Source organism: Gopherus flavomarginatus, chromosome 6, assembly GCF_025201925.1.
Source record: "Gopherus flavomarginatus isolate rGopFla2 chromosome 6, rGopFla2.mat.asm, whole genome shotgun sequence".
Lineage (NCBI taxonomy): Eukaryota > Metazoa > Chordata > Testudines > Testudinidae > Gopherus > Gopherus flavomarginatus.
Genome location: NC_066622.1, coordinates 102,535,828 through 102,561,983, shown reverse-complemented (window position 1 = coordinate 102,561,983; position 26,156 = coordinate 102,535,828). Strand labels below are relative to the sequence as shown.

The window sequence follows — 26,156 nt, the reverse complement described above, 5'->3', positions numbered from 1 at the left end:
AAGACAGGTTCTCCATACCTTGGATCATCCTCGTAGCCCTTCTCTGTACCTGTTCCAGTTTGAATTCATCCTTCTTAAACATGGGAGACCAGAACTTCACACAGTATTCCAGATGAGGTCTCACCAGTGCCTTGTAAAATGGTCTCACCAGTGCCTTGTAAAATGGTACTAACACCTCCTTATCTCTACTGGAAATACCTCGCCTGATGCATCCCAAGACAACCTGAGCTTTTTACATGGCCATATCACATTGGCGGCTCATAGTTATTCTGTGATCAACCAATACTACGAGGTCATTCTCCTCCTCTGTTACTTCCAATTGATGCATCTCCAGCTAATAACAAAAATTCTTGTTATTAATCCTTAAATGCATTTCACTATTAAATTTCATCCTATCACTATTACTCCAGTTTACAAGGTCATCCAGATCTTCCTGTATGATATCCCGGTCCTTCTCTGTATTGGCAATACCTCCCAGCTTTGTGTCATCCAAAAACTTTATTAGCACATTCCCGCTTTTTGTGCCAAGGTCAGTAATAAAAAGATTAAATAAGATTGGTCCCAAACTGATCCCTGAGGAACTCCACTAGTAACCTCCTTCCGGCCTGACAGTTCACTTTTCAGTGTGACCCGTTATAGTCTCCCCTTTAACCAGTTCCTTATCCACCTTTCAATTTTCATATTGATCCCCATCTTTTCCAATTTAGCTAATAATTCCCCATGTGGAACTGTAACAAATGCCTTACTGAAATTGATGTAAATTAGATCCACTGTGTTTCCTTTGTCTAAAAGATGTGTTACCTTCTCAAAGAAGGAGAGCAGGTTAGTTTGGCACGATCTACCTTTTGTAAAACCATGTTGTATTTTGTCCCAATTACGATTAATCTTAATGTACTTAACTACTTTCTCCTTCAAAGATAGAGATGGCATAGATTAATTTCTTAAGTTTATGAAAGATGAAGCCCACAGAATAATTATTTCATTGAGCAACTACATATACTACCTTATATAAAGCCAGCTAAAGATCAACCCATGAATATTTCCTTTTATTATTAATATTGAAATTTACCTTATGTATAGATATAGTATGTATTTATCTTCTGTTTTAAGGTAACAATGAGTGCATTAAGAGTAAGTTTGGAAACAAAAACAAAATGAATGGATGGTGATACATTATTGTGGGAATAAAATCTATTCTCTGAGTGCAAACATGTTTCCTAGGTGTTAATTTTTTTCACTGGAGAAAATATGCAAAATAATAGTTTAGGGTTTAAAAAGAAAAAAAATACCAAACAAAACCCCATACCATTGTGGACTGAGTGCTAAGTCACCAACTGCTGAAGAATTCAAACCTCCAATTAAAAAAAAAAATCTTATGACTGAAGATAAATGTAAATGTGAACCAGTACAGCACTGTTTTCTTAAGGCTGAAGAAAGGCAAAACCAGGGTCTTGAATGTCCTTCCAGGGTTGCCAGGTGTCCAGTCTTTGACTGGAAAACCAGGTCAAAAAGGGACCCTGGCGTCTCCAGTTAGCACCGCTGACTGGACATTAAAAGTCCTGTTGGCAGTGATGCAGAGCTAAGGCAAGCTAGTCCTTACCTGTCCTGGCACCTAGCTGCGCCCTGGAACATCCAAGCAGGTCCGGCTTCTAGGTGGGGACCATCATGGGGCTCCACATGCTGTGCATTCCCTGAGCAACAGCTCTGCGCTCCCACTGGCTGGGAACCACAGCCAATGGGAGCTGGGTGGGGGGTGTGCCACTGGGTGAGAGCAGCACACAGAGTTTCCTGGCCACCACGCCCAAGACTCGAACCCGCTGGCCGCTTCCAGGGCACAGCATGGTTCCAGGACAGGCCAGGAGCCTGCCTTAGACCACTATGCCACTGACTGGGAGCCACCCCAGGTAACCCACACCCCAAATCTGAGCCTCTGCCCCAGCCCTGAGACCCCTCCAAAACCGGAGCCCTCTCTTGCACCCCAAGCCCTTTATTCATGGCCCCACCCCAGAGCTCACACCCCCAACTCAGAGCCCATACCCCCTCCTGCACCCCAATTCCCTGCCTCAGCCCAGTGAAAGTGAGTGAGGGTGGGGGAAACTGAGCCACCAAGGGAGTGGGAATGTAGTGATAGGAGGCGGGGCCTTAGGGTAGGGGCAGGGCAGGGGGTGGTGCCACAGGGAAGGGGCAGGGCTAGGGTGTTCAGTTTTGTGTGATTAGAAAGCTGGCAACTCTGTTTCCTTCTCAAACAGGAGCAGAGTAAATCAACCAGATTCTGGAGAGCTTCAAAGCTGCTATTCAGGGCAGCAGAGAAAATTATAATAAATCCCATCAACCTTCATTCTGCTACTAGGAAAACCATAAACAGACCCCAGGGAGGTTTAGTCATGGTTAGCTGACACAATGCTGAAAACAATTTGTACTGGTCTCCACTGGCCACAAAGTTGTGGTCAGCGATATGTCCATTTACTCAATTCTTCATAGCATGTTCAAACATAATAAAATGCTATAGTAAAGTCAAGCCCATTAATAGGTATTTTGTAGGCATGTGGTAATTTTTCAGGCCTTGAAGTAGTTTTGCTATTTAACAGCTTTTTTACAGCAGAGGGACAAGCTAGCAAAACAAAGCTGGACAAGTGTTGCAAACTAGCAACACTTAGCAAGTAAAACTATGAAGGCTTCTAGTTGGTATGTATTTACCATTTTAAAGTCTCCACATGTAATAGCTTGAGATCTCAAGCTGTTCTTTTAATTAATTTAATTTAAAAGTAATGTTTACTTTCAGTGTCATTGACACACCATAATGAGACTGTAACTAGAGAAGTATGCAGTGTTCCTGTAGCCATGTTGGTCCCAGGATATTAGAAGGACAAGGTGGATAATATCTTTTATTGGACCAACTTCTGCTGGTGAGCAAGACAAGCTTTCAAGCTACACAGAGGTATTGTATACTATAAGCATGTTTCTTAGAGCTGAAGAAGAGATCTGTGTAGCTCGAAACCTTGTTTTCTCCCAGTGTATTAGACTTCAATTCGAAGTTGGGCTAATAAGAGATATTACCGAACCCACATAATCTCTCTAACTAGAGAAGAACAGAACTGCATTTGAAGGTCAAAATCCACCACTTGGCTGTAAAATTACTTAGAACAGTTAGTAGTAGCTTTTTTGAATGGAATCTTTCAGTTATTGTTTGTCAGACACTTACTCCACTGGTCAAAAAAAAATACTTCCAGAGGAGAATATGCAGGCTCAAATCGAAACCATCCTCTTAAAGAAATTAGTGAGACCAGGGTGCCCAATAGTTGATTATTTAAAAAACGAAAATGTTTAGCTGTCATACCTGAAAGTAAAGCACCTGAAAAATACCAGAGAAAATATGGTGCTTGGTTAGTTGGCTTTTCTTCACATGCTCTGGGTCTAACTGATCACGGTATGTGGCGGCAAGAAGGAGGTACCCTCAGATGACATTGGCAGTGATGATGGGGCTGAGGAGGGTTTTTTTTGTCTTCCTCTTCAGCATGTGTGCGCATGTGGGGTCACTCTCCAGGATTATCTGCATATATCTCACAATCATTTCCCTGCAATTTCAGGGCCCTCTGACACTGGAATACCTCAGTGCTTCCTATTCTCTGCCTGTGGCTATAACAGTCTGGTCTCCTGTGGGCTGTAATACTTTCATCTAATTTTAGTTGTTGTGATTAGTGTGAGGGTAGTAGGTGGTGTTGGTGGCCTGTGATATACAGAAGGTCAGACTAGATTATCTGGTGGTCCCTTTTGGCTTTAAACTCTATGACTCCACAACACACTCCTTCTACCACATATCTTTGGAAATGCTATAGTAGATGGCTATGGACTTTTTTTTAAACCCAGATATAAACAGCTATAGGAGACTGCAGGGATCAGTCAGCATCCCCAATTTGAACTAGTCTATTTTGTGAACTCAGAGGAATTGTTATTTCTTATTTTAGATTCGTAAAAAGTGATCTCACAGAAATCTAAACATACAGTACTGGATTCACATGATATTAAGTAGTCATGGTAGCCATGATGGAAAACTAGAGACTATAGGCCTCCCCCTAAAAACACTCAGATATGAGAAATCAGAGAAAAGAAAAATATATCTATGGGACACCTTTTTCTATCAAACACCTAGACCCTAGATTGTCAACTATTATGCAGAGCAAAATTGTTGAACCACTTCTCCAACAGGAATGACGTTTTCCAACCCACTAATCCAAATGAACACTCCTGATCCATAGATGTCAGATACAGACTAATGAACAGATAACTAAAATCAAAGTTGAACTGCTTTTCAGAATGTTTCATTTGCTATAAAAAGTCACTCCTTAGTATACATTTGGGAGAGGCAAAGCTGCTCTAAATGCAACTAAACCAGCCACAGGAAGACCACTCTAGTGAAGGGGCCATGTGTGTAGCTGATACGTTCCTGCACACTGGCATTGTCTGGCTATCTAACAGCTCACTGGGGACAGCTGAAACAGGTTGTAAGGGTGTAAGACTCACCCCTGCAGCACCTCCTGCTGGTTTCTTCTGGGAATTAGCTCTCCAGCCTCCGGAGCATCCTCTGCAGGCTGGTGTCCTGCTGCCTCTTGGCCCCTGTGTTCCTCCCAGACCCGGTGCCCCTTTGTTTGGGGTGCTGCCTCCTGGCAGTAACCCCTTTCTCTTTGGGACTCCCCTCCCCAGGGAACCCCCACCCACTATCCCCTCACCTCAGTTTAAGGTCATTGCCAGTCATCATCTAGCCCTTGCACCCATGGGCAGACTGCAGTATCAGCCTATTAATCACTGGCAAGGTTGGGTTTGGATCTGTTACTTTTGCCTACCCCTGGGCTGCCCTCTGCAACCCCCAGTACCTATTTGCCTTCTGCTAGGCTGCAGCCTGGGGCTTTCCAGGCTGGAGCTCCCAGGCTTCTCTGCCTTTCCCCAGCCCTGCTCCACTCAGGTACCCTGTCTCTAGCTCCCTGCAGCCAGGCCCATCTCCCTCTGCAGCCAGAGGGCTCCTGGCTCACAGCCTTTTTCATACAGGCCAGCTGTGGCCTGATTGGGGTGTGACCCAGCTGCAGCTGCTTCCCCAATCAGCCCAGCTTTTAGAGTTGCGGCCCTCTGCAGGGCTGCTTTCCAGCCCTCCCAGGCAGGAGCGGGTGTCCACCGCACCACACAGGTAAAAATGCCTTTCATGCTGGTTTAACTTGAAATTGGGGACTTGATGAGCACAGGTGATCCTGGGATCCAGAAGTGCACAGACATAAAGCAACCTCTGCATCCTGTTCTTCAGCTGAGAGCTCCTCAGCTAACACTAGGAACTGAGGCTTTTATCATTTGTTTTAAAAGGCTAAAGGACTTTGCTTACATTGAAAAATTGTTGAATGACCAAAACATAGTTGGTATAGAGATATTGACTCAAGCAAGAGATATTTACTAATCTCTTCTCATAGTACAGTAGGGATGCAAGCCTTATTAGCAGCAGTAAGAGTTATTTTTAAGTACTGAATACGCCATACAACAAAGACAGAAATAGAAATGTTGTAAAGCATTGTAGGTATTGTACATAAAATTAACTGTTCAGTTGCCTCTTCAGAAGCCTGCCTTCAGACAAGTACATTCTTCCCAGATCATAAAGCAGATCTACATTGAGTTTTATTATCCAGAGAAAACTAATTCTATTTAATTATATTAAAAATAATATAACTGCTCTTGTATAAGGAAATTAAAGTATTTTTGCAAGCATTTATTTAGTCAAGTTGGTAGAACTGTGCACTATACAGGTATATACACACGTACACAAACACACACTATTTGCTGTCAAAATCTATGTCTATAACATTCAGAAAAATAGTGATATTCTCAGACTGTTAATACATTAGATAGCAAATGAGCTGAAGTATCTGAAAGGGGAGGTTTCACAAGAACAAAGGGAGTTAGGCAATGACTTTCAACGAGGTCTAGGAGGAACACGGGGGCCAAGAGGCAGCAGGACACCAGCCTGCAGAGGATGCTCCGGAGGCTGGAGAGCTAATTCCCAGAAGAAACCAGCAGGAGGTGCTGCAGGGGTGAGTCCTACACCCTTACAACCTGTTTCAGCTGTCCCCAGTGAGCTGTTAGATAGCCAGACAATGCCAGTGTGCAGGAACGTATCAGCTACACACATGGCCCCTTCACTAGAGTGGTCTTCCTGTGGCTGGTTTAGTTGCATTTAGAGCAGCTTTGCCTCTCCCAAATGTATACTAAGGAGTGACTTTTTATAGCAAATGAAACATTCTGAAAAGCAGTTCAACTTTGAATTTAGTTATCTGTTCATTAGTCTGTATCTGACATCTGTGGATCAGGAGTGTTCATTTGGATTAGTGGGTTGTGCCTTTGAAAATCTTGCCTGTGTCTCTTTTTACATACTTGATTGTTTTCGATGTCTGACAGTTCCCCCTTCATTAAAACTGCAGTGTTAAGTAGCCAATTATAATTAAAAATAAAAGCCAAGACTTCATGTGCCCTTGAAGCTGCTTCCTCCAGATTATAGTTTAGCTAATTATTTATAGTTTAACTATTTTAATTATCTTTTGTTACATTTAAAATTAAGATATTTCAATTAGTACAGTTATTTAGACTACTCAGGTATATTGGGGGGCGGGCAGGGGCATGTGCACACAAACTTGTATCTAAAATTTGGTGGTGCCTTTATGTGCTGCTTATCCCCTTTCCATCACAGACATAAAGACAAAATCCTTTGTTTCTTTACTGAAAGCAAAGGTTTTGGAACATAGATTTATTTTTGTTAAACAAAGAATGAAAATTAATGTAATTACAAGGGGGAGTTCAGCAGCACACAAGAAAGAAAGGGAGGTTTACTATGAAATTTCAATCAGCATAGGTTCAGAATGACCTCATTACTCATGAGTGGCAAAAGAACAAATGAATTTTGCAAGTCAGCCCAAATGAATGCCCATTAATAAAGAAAGAAAGAAAGAAAGAAACGACAGGAAACTAGTTTGTAAAGTTTGCCACCTGCAAAGCCAGATCTCATAGTTACACAGACATTTTGTCTCTCTCTTCCCTATCTATATATAACTATACATATATAAATACACATACACTCCCACACGCACACAACAGACAACTGAAAGCAAAGGTCACAGAAAGTATCTTAGTCTCCTCTGGCTGTGCTAGATTTGTCAAGTAGTGATTCTCCAGCCTTAGTTTTACATGACATTGCCAGTCCCGAAACTCAAGGAGCAAGATGCCTCCCAGTCCAGTTGTTGGGGAGGGAAAGATGTGCAACAGTTTTTGCACAAAACAGCACCAGCTTTAATTATAAACAAAGCAAAATTGTTAACAGTTCTGTTATGGCTAATTACTTTTGATTTCTTCTGAAAATTAGGGGAGCAAATATACTATAAAAAGATTTGACAGTTCTAAAACACCCACATATCAAAACGCAGAATGTAACATTTAATACTGTATCTTTCGATTCAGTATCTTCAAAATGGGTAATATTTCAAACCTCGTCATAATGGGTTAATATGTTAAGAAGTTAATTCCTTCTTATTCAAGTTGGCTGTCAAGTCTGTATGCATGCAGAACTCCCACTCTGATACTAGTGGGACTCTGTGGAATAAGGAGAAGAGAATATATACCTAAGGGACAAGAAGAGCACTGATTAGGAAGGACAGTTTCATTTGAGGGAACTTTGGGGAATATGTTTCATCTTTTAATAATGCAGTTAGTGTTTTTGATGTAATTTAAAAGACTGGTTTCATGTTAACAACTTTAATTTCAGCAGTTTATTTCAAACTCTCTAAGGAAAAAGTGTATAGGACAGTTATCAAGAGTGACTAACTGTCTATTCAACAGTCAGCACGGAACTAATCTCCCTATTTGCAACCTCAAGCCAGCCAGTATAATTTAGGTCAGCTAATTTTTTTAAAGAAACTACTAATTCAATAGACTGTTTCAATCTCTTAACTAGAAGTCCCCAGGGTAAATTGTACTGTAGAAGGAATTCATCTTCTGGGTCAGGCAAGGAGATAAACTTTAAAGAAACTGACACTTTAACAACAGACTTTTTAGCTGGAGAGATCCTTAGGCATTAGCACTAGTGCATTCACCCATCATATCCACAGGTGCCTTTGATTGTATGTGTTCCTCAGTCAAGCACAGTAAAGAATATCATACAAGTACATAGAATTATGGCCTCTGTCAAGACTGAATCCCCACTCTGTCACTGCGTGTAAAAGTGGGGGCCTGCAAGGATTTTAAAAATTAATATTTGCCACTCCAGTCTTGTATTACACTTCCAAAGTTACAGCTTCTCTTTGACCTTGGCTTGGTAAACGCTGCCACCACCCAAATGCAAAAAACAAAAAAACCCACTCTTTTAACCCAGGAAGGAGCACTTGGGAATTCTTCCTTTTGGGGTACCCTCAAGCCCTTTCATCCCCTCTCCGGGAAGAGCTGAGAAAGAAACAAAAGGAAATTAGCTGAGGCCACCAGTTAATCAAACAACATCACACAAACCTGTTAGGACACCAATAATCCAATCCTGTTCTTAAAAAAGATAAATTTTATTAAAACCAAAAAGGAAAAAATACGTTTGGAACTTAGGCTTTTGCTAGATTTTAAAAGATCAATTCCAAAAATTAAGCACCCAAAATAGCTTTCTTGGGGGTTCAGCTTAAAGGTTACAAGCAAACGAAAGCATCTGGGCTTAGCACAGACGTGATCCACAAACCTTAAAAAACTAAACAGAAATAAACTTGATTGTGTCTAGCTAATAATTCTGATCTACTTACACCTTTGGATTGTTAAAAGTAGTTCTAGATATGATCTGATGATTTTCATATCTGGTTCAAACTTTACACAGCATTCCTGCTGCCCTGTCTCTTCAGTCCAGAGAGCAACAGATATAGGGAACAACACTAGGCAGCCAGGTTTTTAGAACCAGAACTTATGAACATTGACTAAGAAAAGATCCTGTAGGTTGCAAAATATTCCTGCATGATAAATATAAGACACACCAGTTCTGAAGCATCATATTTTTAACCAACCAAATCATCAAACTATGGTATTCTAGCTTGTTTTATAATCCATTATTAACCCTCTCCCCACACATACAACTGTAAAGAATATTAATTCAGTTATTTCCACTAATGCAGCAAAGTCTAACACAGTGAGGTCTCTTGTATAAAGTTACTACTGTATTGCATATGGCAATGACTGAAGCTAAAATATTTAATCATATTCTGTTCAAAGAGCCTCAACCAGCAAAACTATTCATCATTATATTTACACACAGCTGCAGGTCTCTCTTGATGTTAGAGGACATTATTTGATATGCAAAGCTTCTACAGTCACCATATCTCTTTTGGACTGGACACAACAGGTTTCTTTCAATGCCCGCAGTAGACTTCAATGGACATTAGACTAAACTCCAAATCATTAAACTTTAGGGCTTTCCACCCCATCAATAGAGATAAAATTCAGAAGTGGATGAGAATTCATAATATTCAAAATTAAAAAACCCCCGTAATCTTGTTAAGAAAGCACTAATATTGCAAGTGTGTTTCATCAGCAGCCAGTTATCACCCAGAAATAATGTTTCATTTTCTTTACAAATATTTACAAATATTCTACACCTTAAAACAAAATCTAAATGTTGTAACATCTGAAAATGAACAGTTAAGGGACCCCATAGCCAGACTCTCCATCTTTATATTACTCATTTATTCTACATTTTGGCCTCTTGTTTGGTTCTGTAATTTAAATATACCATTGAGTATACACTGTTGATTTTATATTGAGTTTATTGAGTGAACATGCAAGGAAATAGCCCAGGGTACACTTAGTTATGGCAGAGGTCTGTAAGTTTCCTCATAGTGTGATGTGTTGGTGATGGATATTTTTTATGAATTATTGATATTTGGTGCTATGGAATGTTTGTTATATGGTTGATGTAAATTGAAATACACTTTGTCAGTTTGTGTTTTAATTATATTATGTGACAATTAAAATTGTGAGCATTGTTTTACTTGTACTGGATTTACTGCAGCATAACTCCATGGACTTCAACGGAGTTACTTCTGACACACAATGGTGTAGTCCATAATACTACAGTGTTCTAGTCTACACTGGAGGGGGGATTTTAAAATTTCCTAGTCAATTGCAATTTTGTCCTTTGCACAAATTTGTGCAATTTTGTGTGGAACAACATTAAGGCTGGGTGGGCAGTGTATGTCAAGTCAGGTTCAGGGCTCTGAAATATCCAGTATGTGCTCATATGCGATATTGGTACTCCTCTGCAGCCATTATCTTGTCCAAAATCACAGCTTTCATTTAAAAAATAAAACAAAAAACCACCACCACCAAACAGAAAAAGTCTCTAGTTGTTATGGTTGTGGCAAATAACTTCATAAATGGGAACCAAGTGGAACTGATAGAGAGCTGTTTATGTGAGTCTGCAGTCTGGAAAAATAGCTCTGAGACGTGAACAGCACAGTTCATCTCAGTGAAATGTTAGCTCAGATGTCACATGATGATAATTTATGTGTCAACAGTATTAAAGCAGAGTATCACAGAACTGTACAATTTACTGTGGATGACCTCATTTTGGTGCTGCAAGTAGGTGGCATTTGGGAAAGACCACCACTTATTTTTTCCCAAGTCAAGCCAAGTGGAGTGTAACATTATTTGGGGTCATTAACTGGACATCAAAGAAACATACTTTTAACAGAGCTATATTTTAAACTTTTAAAGTTTAACATGGATAAAAGACTCTACATTTATTTGTGCTCTCCATGCTACCCTCTCCCAAGGCCTGTTCTCCCATCCACTGTGTCATCCTCAGTCAGCTGCACTCTCTTCCCTACCTGCTACATCTCCGTTTTCATTTCCATGCCCTGCCAGTTTCCCATCTCCCCTCTATCCACTTCTGTTTCCCTTCTCAATGTCCATTCCAAAAATGGTGGAACAGCGCCATAAAACACAGTCATCACTTCATTTCATATTTTCTATTCCTATAACAGAAGAAAAAGCACCGTCGAAGTGATTCCTCTTGAAAAGTGACAATTAATAGATGAAGGTATATGCAAGGTCTAGGGATAGAGCTGCTTTTTATAAAATGCGCCTTATTTACAATATTTCCTCTTTATGGCAGATAGAGCACCTACAATATATGACAATCCAGTGACTGCGTCCTATCATGGATTGGTTTATATGATGTAACAGATGTGATGATTATTTATCATGCAATTTAAAAATAATTCATGTCCTTTTTCCATATTCTCCTTCCCTCTGCTTTATTTCTCTCTTCCCTTTCTTTCATATTCTTCCCTCTTTCATTCAATAGCTTTGCTCAGTTTGAAGATTTTCATTAATCATTAGTGACTTTGATAACAATGTCCACAAAATTAATGTGAGATGGAGAGAGAAATGGGGGAAATGGACAGGGCCGGCGCTACCATTTAGGCAGCCTAGGCAATCGCCTAGGGTGCCAGGATTATTGAGGGGCGGGATTTTGCCGGGGGGGGCGGCAGGTGGCTCTGGTTGACCTGCCGCAGGCATGCCTGCGGAGGGTCCATTGGTCCGCAGCTCCAGTGGAGCTGCCACAATCATGGCTGCGGACCATCGGCTGCTCCCGTGGCTCCGGTGGACCTCCCGCAGGCATGCCTGCGGCAGCTCCACCGGAGCCATGAACCAACGGATCCTCCGCAGGAATGCCTGCAGCAGCTCCACCGGAGCCGCAGGATAAGCGCGGGGGGCAGCGAAATGGCTATGCGCCTAGGGCGCGAGAAACCCTGGCGCCAGTCCTGGAAATGGAGCCAACTTTGTAAAAAAATAATTAAGTCTTCTGCCTGTTATTAATTTATTTCTGCATCTGGCCCTCAATTCTGTGGCTTCATAGTAAACAAGTGGCTATTTATTAAAGCTCAGCATCAAACAATGTTCATGGTCCTTCCATCATCCGGCAGCATCAGAATTCAGACCTTTTGCACATTTTGCAACTAGTGCATAGATATAACCCACCTAAAACTATTTCCTCTTCACTTCACATATAGCTGAGGAACCCGGATCCATGTAACCAACACTGTCTGAAGGCTCTTGAACATTCAGAAAATGAGTTTACATTGCTAAATATTTCACATTATATCAGAGGTCATTTGGGATGTCATTTCTTCAGTAGACTCTTTTTAATCTCACACATAAGAGATTTAAATGGCCATAAGGAATTTGACTTGAAACAGCCTGAATTTCATTGTCAATTTTGTGCATTTGAACTCTTGAAAACCCTTTTGTTTCACATCAACCCTTTACAAAGAAAAGAACTTCATTCAGCATTCCTTCTCTTGACTTGTTGGGGGATGCCAACAGCGGGGAATCTAGTACACCTTCAACTGCCCCAATTTAGACACCACTGTGAAAATAAAAGAGATTTGAAATACATCCATTACACTTTTGGCTTTATCCTTTTTAACTTTTGTTCTTTTAATCTTCAGTATGCTACCCCAGCCCCACAGGCGGTACTACTCTGCCACTGCCTACAAGAGCGCCAGCTGACAGAGGAAGAGCCTAGGATCAGAGCTGCTGTGAGTTCTGTTACTTCACAGAATTTTAAAGCTTGTTACAGGTACATAATAGGCACCTATCTCTAACAGAAATTCTTTTAATTTACAATGCCTTGTGTTTTCCTGGGAAATAGGACTATGGTTTAACCATAGCCCTTATGGGATTCCATTTTTAGCCCTAATTTTCTATTCAAAAGCAAAATGTTAGCAAGAATTCTAAATTCTATCATGTCAGATAAATGAGGGATTCTGAATGCATTTTACCATATGCTTTAGTAGAGTGAATTTGTAACTGCTGAGGAAACCCAGTTCTAGAAATCTCAGAAGGACAGAAGAAAGCATCAAGTGGAAAATTATGAGAGAAAATCTGATTAAAAGAGGCAGACATTCATTTCTTACTACTCTATATATTTTGTAAAGAATATTAATACTATACAATGGTTACCATTAAATCTAGTACAGTTTTGCCTTTCACCTAGTTAACATTGCTGCAATGTATTTCCAAGAATGCCAGGGTAATATTAGTTGATTGTAAATGGCAGTTGTAAAGATTTTAAAAGTAATCCTTGTATTTGAGATAGACTAATAAAATTGTACAGTATTCATTTTAGAATTTTAACTGACAGACTACTTTTCTGGATTGTTTCAGCACCACAGCATCAACTATAAGCTAGCATGCTAAAACATTTTCTTCTGCAGTACAAGATTTTGCCATGCAAAATATGTGGGGGAAATATTCTAAGTGATTCACTTAATGGGATTCACATCAGTAATTCCTACAAAGTTGGTTTCAAAATTCATTCTCTGCTGCCAAAGAGTTGCATATACATTCTGGTGAACTTTAGGTTTTGTGTTTTAAATACAGTAGGAAAGATTTTTTTAAAGACACAGATACCAGTTAGGTACCTTTAAAGTTAATGGTGAAAGTGTGATGCAATAAATATTGTTTTTTTTTTCAAATGGCTCTCCCTGAGGTTTAGTTAAAAGAGGCATTATTCTAGTCAGATCAAAACACATCTCAATGTTTGTAAAAAATATACTCTCTCGGTATTAATTTATTGTAAAGGACAACAAATAAACATGATTAAATAATGTTTAGAAAGTGATTTGCAGATAAAAAATACAGACAACAAATGAAATTCAACAAAGACAAATGTAAGGCGCCACGCTCAGTGAAAAAAAAACTAATCCACAAATACAGAACGGGTGGGTAACTGGCTTGGCAGCAGCACTGTTGAGAAGGATCTGGGAGTTGTGGTGGATCACAACCTCAGAATGAGTCAATGCTGTTGCAATACAATGCTGTTGCAACAATAGCAATACAATGCTGTTGCAACAAAAGCAAATGCAATTTTGGGTTGCATTAACAGAGGCATAGCATTCTAGTCATGGGAGGTGACAGTACCACTCTACTCAGTACTGTTTAAGCCTCAGCTGGAGTACTGTGTCCAATTTTGGTCACCACTGTATAGAAAGGATGCAAAGAAACTGGAAAGGATGCAGAGGGAGGTGACAAAGATGACCAAAGTGATGGAATGTAGGTCATATGAGCAAAGGCTGAAGGAACTGGGTATGTTTAGTTTGGAAAAGAGGGGAGTAAGGGGGGATATGATAGCTATCTTCAAATATTAGAAAGGTTGCCATAAAAAAAGATGGAGAAAAATTGTTCTCTTTTGCCATAGAGGGCAGGAAAAGAAGCAATGGATACAAATGACAGCACAAAAGATTTAGATTAAAACTCAAGAAAAACTTCCTAACTGTAAGAGCAATAGGTCATTGGAAGAAACTGCTTAGGAAAGTTGTGGAAACTCCTTCACTGGAAGTTCTCAAAAAGAGATTGATATCCATCTGTCTTGGATAGTTTAGGCAGGGAGTTAGATAAGATGACCCTTGCAGTTGCTTCTAACCCTATGGTTCTAGGTGATAAGCGTCATCACTATTGCGATGCTTTCAAGGATGCTTAAAAACAAAACAATTTTGAATATCAACTCCACCCCCTTTTCATCCCACCTATTCACATTTATGAACATGGATATCAGAATATGCACCCAACATCTGCAATATATAGAGATAGCTTTATCCAGCCTGATAGCAGAAGACAGGACTGGTGATAAACATGACAATAACTGGTAACATTTTACAGAATCATAGAATATTAGGGTTGGAAGAGACCTCAGGAGGTCATGTAGTTCAATCCCCTGCTCAAAGCAGGACCAACACCAACTAAATCATCCCAGTCAGGGCTTTGTAAAGCCAGGCTTTAAAAACCTCTCAGGATGGAGATTCCACCACTTCCCTAGGTAACCGATTCCAGTGCTTCATCACCCTCCTACTGAAATAGTGTTTCCTAATATCCAACCTAGACCTCCCCCATTGAAACTTGAGACCACTGCTTCTTGTTCTGTCTTCTGCCACCTCTGACAACAGACAAGCTCCATCCTCTTTGGAACCCCCCTTCAGGTAGTTGAAGGCTGCTATCAAATCCCCCTTCACTCTTCTCTTGTTCAGACTAAATAACCCTTTTTCCTTCAGCCTCTCCTCTTAAGTCATGTGCCCCAGCCACCTAATCATTTTCATTGCCCTCCACTGGACTCTCTCCAATTTGTCCAAAACTGGATGCAATACTCCAGATGTTGCCTCACCAGTGCAGAATAGAGGAGAATAATCACTTCCCTCGGTCTGCTGGCAATGCTCCTACTAATACAGCCCAATATGCCATTGGCCTTCTTGGCAACAAGGACACACTGCTGACTCATATCCAGTTTCTCGTCTACTGTAATCACCAAGTCCTTTTCTGCAGAACTGCTGCTTAGCCAGTTGGTCCCGAGCCTGTAGCTGTACATGGGATTCTTTCTTCCTAAGTGCAGGACTTTGCACTTGTCCTTGTTGAACCTCATCATACTTCTTTTTGGCCCAATCCTCCAATTGGTCTAGGTCACTCTGGACTCTATCCCTACCCTCCAGTGTATCTACCTCTCCCCCCATCTTAATGTAATCTGCAAACTTATTGAGGGTGCAATCTATCCCATCATCCAGATAATTAATGAAGATGTTGAACAAAACTGGCCCCAGGACTGACCCCTGGGGCACTCTGCTTGATACTGGCTGCCAACTAGACATTGAACTGTTGATCACTACCCGTTGAGCCTGACAATCTAGCCAGCTTTCTATCCACCTTATAATCCATTCATCCAATCCATACTACTTTAACTTGCTGGCAAGAATATTGTGAGAGAACATATCAAAAGCTTTGCTAAAGTCAAGACATCCACCACTTTCCCCATATCCACAGAGCCAGTTATCTCATCATAGAAGGCAATCATGTTGGTCAGGCATGACTTGCCCTTGGTGAATCCATGTTGACTGTTCCTGATCACCTTCCTCTCCTCCAAGTGCTTCAGGATGGATTCATTGAGGTCCTGCACCATGATTTTTCCAGAGACTGAGGTGAGGCTGACCGGTCTATAGTTCCCTGGGTTCACTTTCTTCCCTTTTTAATATATGGACACTATTTTTGCCTTTTTCCAATCATCCGGGACCTCCCCTGATCACCATGAATTTTCAAAGATAATGGCCAATGGCTCTGCAATCACATCAGCCAACTCCCTCAGCACCGTTGGATGCATTAGATCTGGACTCATGGACTTGTGCGTGTCCAGATTTTCTAAATAGTCCTTAACCTGTTCTTTCACCACTGAGGGCTGCTCACCTCCTCCCCATATTGTGTTGCCTAATGCAGCAGCTTGGGAGCTGACCTTATCTGTGACAACCGGGGCAAAAAAAGCATCGAGTACCACATCATCTGTCACTATATTGCCTCCCCCATTAAGGGTCCCACACTTTCCCTGACCACCTTCTTGTTGCTAACATACCTGTAGAAACCCTTCTTGTTACCCTTCACATCCCATGCTAGCTGCAACTCCAGTTGTGCCTTGACCTTCCTGATTACACCCCTGCATGCTCTAGCAATATTTTTATACTCCTCCCTAGTCATCTGTCCAAATTTCCACTTCTTGTAAGCTTCCTTTTTGAGTTTAAGCTCACCGAAGATTTCACTGTTAAGCCGAGCTGGTCGCCTGTCATATTTACTATTCTTTCTGCACATCGAGATGGTTTGTTCCTGTGCCCTCAATAAGGCTTCTTATTTTGGTTCTATCTAAATTGGTTCTATCATGCGGCATATAGGAATAAGCTATCAAAAGGCTTTTTTGAATATTTCAGTTTCTGTATATTTTAGAAATTACATTAATGGATAAGATAGGGAGCTGCTGTTGCAATGACATGTTCCACCTTATACTTTTATCTAAGCTAAAAGTGAACTGATTTTATTATTTGAGGAGATTATTGTACCTTATGGGCACCTAAAAAAAAACACAACATGGATTTTAAAGATACTTATTACTGCTTTGAAATGTCACATCCATAGTTTAAGATGAGAAAAAACAGCAACCATGTAAGTGTATTTATTGAGAAAAACTAAAATTTATAAAATATTGCTTTGTCACATTGAATCAAAAGAGGAAGGGGTCCTCAAGGAGCAATTGAAATCACTGATCTTTTACTTCAACGTGACAAATTTAAGCTATGACAGTGCTGACAAAAGCTCACTGAGTTATTTTTCTAAGGAATGGCATCTCGGCTTGAGCACTTTTGCAGCAGAGCAGTGTGGTGAAGAACCCAGTTCCTACAGCGATTAATGCCTAAATTCATATCCTGTTTGTGCCCATATAGGTGTAGATAAAGCTTTGTTGAAGCGGTCTACACAACCTGAAGTGCAATTTGCATTAAATCAGACTTCGTGAATAAGTAACATAACTGGAGGTGAAGAGAAATCTAGTCCAGAGAAGCAGTTTTTCTATTGGATAATATCAATTTTGTTTTCTTAAGATAAAGAAATCCTAAATAACTATAGTCAAGCTCACTAATAAATAAATAAAACAAACACACACCCAATAATGAATATAGTTTTTACTGAATAATCATGAAATGGGGACAGGAAGAAGAGTTCATGTTCCCCTCTTCCCCCAACCCCTCTTTCCTTTATCTTTCTTGTCTTGCGGGTCCTTTGGTTAATACAGTTCTGTCTTAATAGTTCTACTATTCTATTGTCTTGTGACTGTGTTGCTGCTGGAGGTGACATGCAGTGGATTTGTCTTATTGCTTAAGTCTCCCTTTAATCTAAGATGTCTTAAATGCCTTTTGAATTCTCTACTGTCCATATTTTCAGTGTCACTGAAACTCCATCACTGACTTATGATTGATGGGATTCTTCCTATCAGGTTTAAGGAAAAAATAATAATAAACAGTGCAATGTATAGTCAAACAAAATTTCCTCTTGATTTCATATTTTCCTGCTAGATTCAGGACATATTCTACTAGTAAACTTTTTCTTATTACGAAAGAATGAACAAGTTCAGATAAAGTAAGGTCCAACTAAAACCTCTAACCAAACCCAAACCTGAATTCAGGCTGAGCTAGGAAAAGGAAAATATTATATATTACATTTATGTTTTACCCCTTTTTCTGCACTTCCTGTGTTTGGCTAGCTCTGAAAGCAGAAATACAATATAAAATGCAATTCTCCCGATATTTCTGACTCAGTCAGGCCTGGTCTACACTACGCATTTAAACCAATTTTATCAGCATTAAACCGATTTAACGCTGCACCGTCCACACAACGTGGCCCTTTATATCAATATAAAGGGCTCTTTAAACCGGTTTCTGTACTCCTCTCCAACAAGAGGAGTAGCACTGAAATCAGTATTACCATATCGGATTAGGGTTAGTGTGGCCACAAATCGATGGTATTGGCCTCCGGGCAGTATCCCACAGTGCACCATTGTGACCACTCTGGACAGCAATCTGAACTCAGATGCAGTGGCCAGGTAGACAGGAAAAGCCCCACAAACTTTTGAATTGCATTTCCTGTTTGCCCAGCGTGGAGCTCTGATCAGCACGGGTGGCGATGCAGTCCCAAATCCAAAAAGAGCTCCAGCACGGACCGTGCGGAAGATACTGGATCTGATCACTGTATGGGGAGACAAATCTGTTCTATCAGAGCTCCCTTACAGAAGACAAAATGCCAAACCATTTGAAAAAAATCTCCAGGCTATGATACAGAGTCCACAGCACAGTGCTGTGTGACAAGCATAATGGAAAGCCAAAGAATCAAATGGATGCTCATTGAGGAAGGGAAGGAGGGGGGACTGAGGACTCCAGCTATCCCACAGTCCCCAGCAGTCTCCCAAAAGTATTTGCATTCTTGGCTGAGCTCCCAATGCCTGTAGGGTCAAACACATTGTCCGGGGTGGTTCAGGGTATGCTCGTTAATTTACCCCCCTCCACCCCGTGAAAGAAAAGGGAAAAAAATCGTTTCTTGACTTTTTTCAATGTCACCCTATGTCTACTGCATGCCGCTGGTAAACGCAATGCTGTGGCAGTGAACAGCAGTATCCTCTCCTCTCCCCTCCCCTCCCCGGTGGCAGACGGTACAGTGCAGTAGGACTAGTAGCCGTCCTCGTCATCATCCCGTGAGTGCTCCTGGCTGGCTTCAGGTGAGGTCGGCCCGGGGTGCCTGGGTAAAAATAGGAATGACTCCCGGTCGTTCCCAGTAGATGGTACAGAACGGCTGGTAATCATCTTCATCATAGAAACTGGGGGCTGAGCTCCATCAGCCCCCCCCACCCCCCTTTAATGTCTAAAGAAAAGATTCTGTACTGCCTGGACTATCATAGCAGCAGGATGCTGGGCTCCTCTCCCCCACACCGTTTAATGTCCTGCCTGGACTATCATAGCAGCTGGAGGCTGCCTCCCCCTCATTTTATCTCACTAACAAGTCAGTGTTTCTTATTCCTGCATTCTTTATTACTTCATCACACAAATGGGGGTAGCCCAGGAGGGTTGGGGGAGCAGGGAAGCAATGGGTGGGGTTGTTGCAGGGCCACCCCCTAGAATGGCATGTAGCTCATCATTTCTGCGGGATCTGACATGGAGCGGCTGTGCTCTCTGGTTCTCTGGTACACTGGTTCTCTAGTACACTTGCCCTATATTCTAGGCAGGACTGACTCTATTTTTAGATACCATAAAGGAGGGATTGACTTGGGGAGTCATTCCCAGTTTTGCCTTTGCGCCCCCGGCCGACCTCAGCCAGGGGCATCCATGACATCAGCAGACAGTACAGAACTACTGATAACCGTCATCTCATCGCCAATTTACAATAGCATGGCAGCCTGTACAGAACAACTGATAACCATCTCTGCTATCTTAGGGGGAGGGATAGCTCAGTGGTTTGAGCATTAGCCTGCTAAATCCAGGCTTATGACTTCAATCCTTGAGGGGGCTACTTAGGAATCCAGGGTAAAAATCAGTACTTGGTCCTGAAAGTGAAGGCAGGGGGCTGGACTCAATGACCTTTCAAGGTCCCTTCCAGTTTTAGGAGATAGATATATCACCAATTATTTGGGAGGGTGGGAACTGAGATATTGAATTCACAGCTTTTGAAAGATGCTTACACAGGTGAGTAATCTTATTCCTATGTGCAGTCAATGTCTCTACTCATGGGAGTAAGGGTAAAGGTTAGCAGGGCTCAGCCTCTCTTCCTTAGTCTTTTGCATTAGGGGGCAGGGATAGTTCAGTGGTTTGAGCATTAGCCTGCTAAACCCAGGGTTGTGAGTTCAATTCTTGAGGAGGCCATTTGGGGATTGGTCCTGCTTTGAGCAGGGGGTTGGGCTAGATGATCTCTTGAGGTCCCTAATAATCTATGATTCCATGACTGCTGCGGTACCACATCTGTTAGCGACAGTAAAAAAAAGCAGAATGAGCTCCATGGTTGCTGTGCTATGGCGTCTGCCAGGGGAAAAGGGTGTGAAATGATTGTCTGCTGTTGCTTTCGCGGAGGAAGGAATGAGTGACAACATTTACCCAGAATCACCCACAACACTGTTTTTGCACTATCATGCATTGGGGTCTCAACCCAGAATTCCAATGGGTGGGGGAGACTGCAGGAACTATGAGATAGCTACCCACAGTGCAACACTCCAGAAATCGACGCTAGCCTCAGACCATGGATGCACACCACAGAATTAATGTGTTTAGCGTGGCCGCGTGCACTCAACTTTATACAATCTGTTTTACAAAACTGGTTTATGTAAATCGGAATAATCCCGTAGTGTAGACGTACCCTCAGTGAGAATAATACAGAAATCATGCTAAAGAACAAGATGAATTTAATCGCGCTTAATTACCCAAATATATGCAGATAAACATTAGAATTTGTTTTTATCCAAAATGCCTCATCGCTCTGTTTATCCCAAAATATCATCCATCAGCACAATACCTTCTTGTGATTCACAAGAATAACAAATAATATATTGTAGCTTTCAGTACTATTTGTGTCATGTGTTTCATAACAAAACCATAAAAACTAACTAAAGAGAAAACAGAAAGTTTACCCCTAACTCACTGGTATCTCTCCCAACTCCCATTGTACCTTCCTTCTCTGAGGTTTCCCTACATCTTCCTTCCCTTTAAAAACACCTTGCAGTAAGATATTCTGAAGTCCACTTATGATGTTCTTAATGTACAGTATTATTAATATCATGCTTACCAAAATTTAATAAAAAGGTAGGATATATGCATACACACCTTCGGAAGCCGATGGGCAGATTCACCAGCTGAGGAAATAAAGGCCAAACTCCAGTTCAACTCCCTTTCCTCAGGGCCAGATTGATTAACAAAGTAAATTCCAAACCACAATCAAAGTAACACAGAAGACTTGGTAACAGCCAATAGAGGCCTTTGCAGCTTTCAGCAAACTGGGAGAGGAGAGGGCATTCCTTTTCCCTTTAGGAAACCTTCCTTACAACAGCTTTTCTTTTTTTTTTTTTTATATCCCCATCCCAGAACACTCATATAATGAGCAAGGAACTTGGTTCTATTTGTAATCCCTTATATGCTGGAATTTAAGGAGGACCTATATACCCTGTCACAACCTTATAGATTTGTTAATCCTTAACAAATATTTTTTATGTTTGGTATTCTCTTCCTTGATATATACCACTACAATTAAATTATGTGTATATATGACTTGTCTGCTAGACCTTTGAGAAGTGAGAGTGGAAAATAAAGGAAAATTCTAAGGGTCCGTAGGCAATAAAGCCCAGGTTTTTTTAAAGGTATTTAGGTGTTGCTCCTCTCAGCATTGCAAGGCCTACATGACTTGGGAGCCTAAATCTCATTTTCAAAAGTGCCTAAATGTTGAAAACAAGACTTAGGCGCTGTAACACTGAACAGAGCAATGACTAAATACCTTAAAAAATCTGGGCCTAAATGCTCCAAGCCTCATTAGCAAACTTTTTAGGTACACCTCACGCACACTATGAGCTCCCAAGACTCTCTGATACTAACAGTGATGCTGAAAGCACATGTATTCCTCCTCAGATGCCACTATTCCCACTTCTATTGATAATGTTCCTCTAGTGCTATTATGATCTCATACTGGCCCATCAGTTCCTCTCTCTACACTTTCCATCATGGATGCATCATGCTCCAGAGTGGGGAGAGAATTATGGACCAATGATAGTGTAACAATATGCGACCACAGAAGCAGTGGGGAAGCATTTCCAATACAACCGAGTGAAATTCTGAATTTACATTGTGTGGGAAATTCTATCATTTCAACATTTGTTACCATTCCAGTCTGGGATGGAATTTTTTTTTTAATTTTTTTTTTTTAACAGAATAGAAATTACAAATATATATTTGGAAATCTTGAAATGTATCATTTTAACATTTTTGATGAACATTCCACAAATTTAAATATTTTGTTTCTTTAAGTTGAAATGACAGGAAATGCTTTCTTTTGAATCATTTCAACATTCTGCTGAATTTTCCCATTGTGGCTCATGCCCATATGGGAGTATAGTTCAGGAGTCTGTTCTCATTTTTTCTGGTGAGCCAGTTTCCCTAGCCAAACGTTATCTCCTATAATGCAACCAGAGTGCTGCAACTCACATGACATGCAATGCTGTATGTTGCATTGTGGGAAATGTAGTCCTACTGGGAGCTCAGCATATAGGAAAGAATGGGGGCCTGAACTACAACTCCCATACTGCAACACGTTGATAAGGCAATGCAGTTTAATATTTCATTGAACTAATTCCAAATTAAACATTTTGGGTCACTTCAACAAAACATAATATTCTGATTTGGGTCAAACTGAAAATTTCATTTTGATTTTCTCAATGGAAAATCTCTCTCTCTCTTTTTTGCAAAAATCAGTATTTTCTGCAGAAATTTTTAGTTTTCCAGAAACTGCATTTTCCATCAGAAAATCAACCTGACAGAAAAATCCCTGCTCTAGTTATCAGTGTTCTCAGCATTATGGTTAATGTCAAGGAGAAACAGACATTTCACTTCTGAAAAAAAAAGTCTTAAAAGCTGTGTTAAAAAGAAATTGTTTAATATGAAGGGAAAATGAGAAGGTGAGGTGGTCAGAGCAAAAGGACAAACAGGACATAGGGGGGCTGTGTGACTGTGCATCTGCCTGTGGAGCCTATCATCTGTGACGCTCTGTCCAGGGCCTAAGTTAGAAGTAGTGTCAGTAAAGTTAGTTTTTTGTGTGTTTGTTTTTTAATAAGATGGAAAGAGTGAGTGGCTGCAGACTCATATCTGGCATGGGGATGGAGGGTGCAGGTTGCTCCAGAATAGGAGGATCAAGCTGAAGAATCTGCCAGTTTATAATCTAAGGTCTTGTCTACATGAACAACTGGTTCTCAGTAAGCTGTAGTGTGAATCTACACCACACTAGCCTGCCGAGGACTCAATATCCACATGGATGCTGCTGATGTGCATTAACTGTTTGTTAATACACTTTGATCTATTCCTTCTTGAAAGACTATTAGATGAAAGCATATTAAGTTACTGTCAATGAGCTTCAGCCGGGTCCAGATGGACAGTTACTCCTTTGGAGGCTAGTGTGGGATAGAGTCACATTTCCGCCTGCTGCAAACAAATTGTTTGTGTAGACAAGCCCTAAGTAAGTTTAGTTTCCTGTCTGCTGGTTGGTTTGTGTGCGTATGAAAAAGAGACACAAGGAATATCCTTGTGTACCACAACAGCCAAGATTTGATTTAACTTTGCAGCCATGATATAGCTCCTTGAATAAATAAATTAAATGTGAGCTCCCTCTAATCAGCAGCCGGAATCTTTTCTAAGCTTATTTTTTTCAAAGCAGGAATACATTCTTCATAACATGTTCTTCTTTTGAGGAGCTACTTGCAAGTATGGCTACCATACAGCTAGGTTTTCCTGGACATTGCCTCCATCCTCTCTCCAGGCAGAGTTTTCAAACAGGCAATGTCTGGGATTTTTTCAAAGATGGTGCAGCTCAGAGAACCTCGATTGGTCCTGTTCCTGACTGGTTCCCTCTCCGGCACTGGCAACCGATTGATCCATTCCCCTGTAGCCACAGCTGCTGAATCATACCCACCCAGACCCTGGCTCCCAATCCTGCAGAGAGGGGTCCCACAGAGAGGGACTGGCTGATGACTGGCACTGCGTCCTGGGCTTGTGCCAGCCACCATGCCACTGTGACATGGAATAACACTGCCCCCAATCTCCAGTGAGTACCCCGATGCAGATACCCCCTCAAACCTCCCCAACTGTACCCGTCCTTCAGCTTCCCCTTCTCCCTCACCCCCTCCCCTCCGCAGTTTACTCTTTTGGGGAACCTGAAATATTGTAATCTTATTTGCAAGGGCTGGCCCTAGCCTCATGACTAACTGTAGGGAGCAAATTTTCTTGATATACACAAAATCATACTTTTACAGATAAAAGCCGACCCTCTTTCTCTCTCACACATGCAGAACAGCAGCCATCTGACAAGAACCACAACTAGTCAAACCCACATCGATGCAGCATGAAGACCAGCAGTATCCTGGCTCACTAGCTCTACCCTAGCATTCCAGAAAACTTTATCTAGCTCTCTACTGAGGCTTCAAACTGTTCTTCCATCTGGCATTTTGTGTTCTATCCCCTCTCTTCTACCTCTCATTCAGTATTTTCTTTCCTTCTCCCCTTTTGCCTCTTTCTTGTGATGGCTGTTATTTCTCCCCATGCCTGCTTATATCCCTTATCTGTGGGCTGGCTGAAACAAAGTAAAATTTATTAGAACCTTAACTCAGAAGTGAGGGCTTTGAGATCAAGATTAAAATGAATTAGAATTGTACTGTAATCACAGCAGGTAGCAACTTGTTATATCTCTTATAATTTTAATGTCAGATTTTTCTTAGAAATGATGTATCAGTTATTTATAAACTTGGGAAGGAGCTTTCACTAAAAGCCCTTTCATCTCCTATGGCAGGGGTGGGGGTAGAAGCTGTTGGTTTACTTACAGGATTAAGATAATTAAAAAGACAACCAGTCTGCCAATCATATGAATCTCATCTTCTTTGCAACCAGTCATAATATCAAAAGTTCAGTTTTGGTTGGGAGCTTTAAATTTACTTCCTTATCAGGATGTAAAAAAATAAATAGTATTGTAAATTGTGTGAAATATCATTGACACTAGTGGGCGGAAGCACTCCCCTTCATTTAAGATAGCTTTAAGAAACTATTGTGCTCTTTTATGGACCAGAAAACAAACAATAGCAGCCTTCACCTAAAACACAGGCATATGTACTGTCCAAAACAAAGACACATAAGGGCAGAGAGGTTTTGCTGGGTATTGTTTTAGAAGAAGTGATGTAAAAGTAAAAGCAAAACATGATTTTATTTTATTTCTTAATAAGTTGATTTCTTATTCTTAATAAGTTGTGTTAAATCCTATGAGTTCAAAAGCTTGACACACATACCCCAGCTTGCTGACACTTGGGGCACTGCCAAGAAAACAACACAAAATAACAAAATATTTTGAGTGACAAATTCTTAATTTGGCAGCATGTCCCAATGAGTGACAAAATATTATAAAAAAATAAACAGCTTAAAATAACTACTGCTAACGATTCCAGATGTAAGCCAGGACTCAGACTAATTTTACAACATCAACACAATTTATTTAGATCAAATTAAAAGATTTCTAATTGCTTTTTTCCCCCTCACTAATCTCAGCAATTCATGTACATGAAACATCAATCATTTGGTAGAATAGAAATTAACTGTTATAGCAGCAGGCGACTGTGGTCTTGCGACGATATTCAATTACATTAACATTAAGGTTTCTCGTTAACAGTGGTAGCCTGGTTAGTTTCAAGTTGCTCTTGCTTCTAGTTTTACTACAGAACTGAACTGGAAGCTCCAAAGTTATCATTTAATAAAAAATTTACTCCATATATTCTCAGTGGAAATGGGTCACCACATTTTCAATAAGACTTTGAGGCTAATGCTGATTACCTATTCATAGTGAATTATATAAATATTAACATTGATAAATGTCCATACAATAAATAAATAAGTATGAAAAAGTATATGGTATGGCATTATATATAAGTGCATCATGATGAGACATTACTAAGAGATGTTTCTGAAAACATACACATTTATTTTAAATGCTGTATAAATAAATAATTCCCTTCAGCTCATAGCAGAATT

The 26,156-nt window shown here is 40.7% G+C and overlaps 1 protein-coding gene across 2 annotated transcripts in view; it reads right to left on the bottom strand.

Annotated features, from left to right (window-relative positions):
• PCDH15 (protocadherin related 15) overlaps positions 1-26,156 on the bottom strand; it is a 1,406,570-nt gene that overhangs the window by 248,617 nt on the left and 1,131,797 nt on the right. The gene's annotated exons all lie outside the window — the stretch shown is intronic.